A 2404-nucleotide genomic window follows, 5' to 3' on the forward strand; every position below is an offset into this window, starting at 1 on the left:
AACAATCTTATTAATCAAAAATAAACTAGCATGTTACTCTAAACAATACTTGGAAGTGTGTAATAACTGTCAATGCATTGGATAACAACGATGAGCAAATGGAGCAGGTTAAAGGTAGCATAGTGGGTCTGATCTACTGACGCTCATCATAGAAGAAGGATCTTTTGCACTCTCAGAAATCTCCTCTCCTTGATTTTATCAGTGGGCAAAGGGGAAGATAAGCAACTGTCCACTTGCTGGAACTGTCCAGTTCCATATGCAACTGTCTGGAAAATATTTCATTGTGGCCAAGTGGCATCACTTATAATCTCTCCTTTTTTGGTCCTCTCTTTTTCTCCTTTGTTTCCCTGGTCCAATTTTTATAATGATATGTTTTTATTAAAGTAGACACATTCAGGTCACATGCTATTTCAGCAAACATTGTACATCTACATAAAAATATTCTGCTAATAATTTATCAGAAATTAACTTATTTCCCTGTGCTTACACAGTGTTATCATTTCTAAAACCTTTGAGGAAACATTATTTCCTTTCTCAGTCTTATAATAGACTGTTGTTCTCTGGGAAATTGACATTTTATTTATTTATCTTTTAAGTTTCAGTTTTTATTTATTTGAGAGAAACAGCATGAGTGGGGTTGAGTCAGAGAGAGGGAGAGAGAATCCTAAGCAGGCTCTGCACTGCCAGCACAGAGCCAAACGTGGGGCTCAAACTCATGAAACCACGAGATCATGACCTGATTCAAAACCAAGAGTCCAATGCTTAACTGAGGGAGCCACACAAGCACCCCAGAAATAGACATTTTAGTATGTTTTTAGGAATAAATGCCAGCACAAATACAGAAAAAAAACACTCTATCAGTACCCAAAGTTAATGTTGCCTATAGTTTTTTTGCTATTTTGTTCCTATTTTAAGAAACAATGACAACAAAAAGTTTGTTCCTTCCTATGTAATTATTGCCTCGTATTCAAGAGCCCATGCTCAAGTTTATTCTCCCCTTTCTTCTCACTACCTTTAGACTATCTATAACCATTCACAAGTGCATCTATCTCTGCTGATCATTTTCAGCTGTTGACATTGGCCTTTGCACAACTTTTCTCCATTTTGGAAAACTAATTCCATTTGGTAATGGCTCTGACACTTCAATGTGTGTAAAAATCACTTTAGGACCTGTTAAAATATGAATCCAATCTAAGAGGTTTTGATTTGGAACAGGGTTTAGAATTTAATTTTCTCTGTTCTAGAGAATCCCTACCATATTTTTGCCAATGAAATAGTCACTCATTGGCTCTTGATAGGTGTGTGGCCCTGATCATGTTACTTAACTTCTCTGTGCCCCAGTTTACTAGGAAATAGAAGCAATATTATTACTTACATTGTGGATTTCTTGAGAGGAATAAATATTACATAGAGTATGTAGTACAGAGCTAGTGCTCAGTACATGTTAGCTGGGTACCTCCAGGTTTTCAGACTGTGTTATCCTACATGTCATTTGCTGATAGGTAGCTTGATAAGTGCTTTTAAAGGATATCATGTGGACATAATTTCACTCATTTAATATCATGCATAGCAGACACTGTTGGTACCCTGCCTAGATCTCCCTTTCCAGGGTGGGGTATTCATCTCCCCAACACCTGCAGGTGTTGACTGCCAAGGGTAAGCCTTCCGCGTAAGTTTGTTCTTGGCTGATGGAAAGCACTTCAGCAGGTGATGTCTGGGAGATTATGCTTTCAGCTGGCCCGTGTAGCACATAGCTGGCTGAAGTGGGGTTCTAATAGCTCAGACCACTTGCCTCTGGGCAGAACAACCTTATGATTGAGAACCTTCCAGAGCTCCCCATAGGATCAGGATCAGCTAGACATCTGAAACTACAACTTTGCTTAACTGCTGCTTCATCATGCTTTCCACCCTCCTTCAGAGGTTTCTCCTGAGAGCCCACCCTTGATAAGTCACTTGAACAAGGAAAGCCTTAGGCTCTGCTTCTAAAAAATCTAAGGCACAATGGGTTGTAAGGACCTTTATAAGAGCATTCATATCTTTCATAACTTTTATGTCCTTTCTCCTGAATCGTTCAATACATAAAAGAGGATCTTGAAGTTGAAAAAGTCACTTGCAACCTATGTCATGAAAATTCACCTAGACACAGAGAAAAGTGCAAAGTTCTAACATTATTAACAAATGATCTCCCAACTCTAAAATGCTGCGATTCACGATATTTAATAATATTTTAAGTAAAACACATTTCCTTTGATGGAGGCGAATCTTAGAAGATGTGAGAATGCTTGCCAAATTTGATGCCACAGGACTTGCATGAGAAAACTCAAAGAGCGAATATCAAAACTCTAACCTCCCTCAAGGACACCCCAACACACAGAGAAGGGCAATTGTCTGCATGGAGACCAAA

This window comes from Herpailurus yagouaroundi, unplaced genomic scaffold, assembly GCF_014898765.1.
Source record: "Herpailurus yagouaroundi ecotype Mexico unplaced genomic scaffold, PumYag 100, whole genome shotgun sequence".
NCBI classification, from domain to species: Eukaryota; Metazoa; Chordata; class Mammalia; order Carnivora; family Felidae; genus Herpailurus; species Herpailurus yagouaroundi.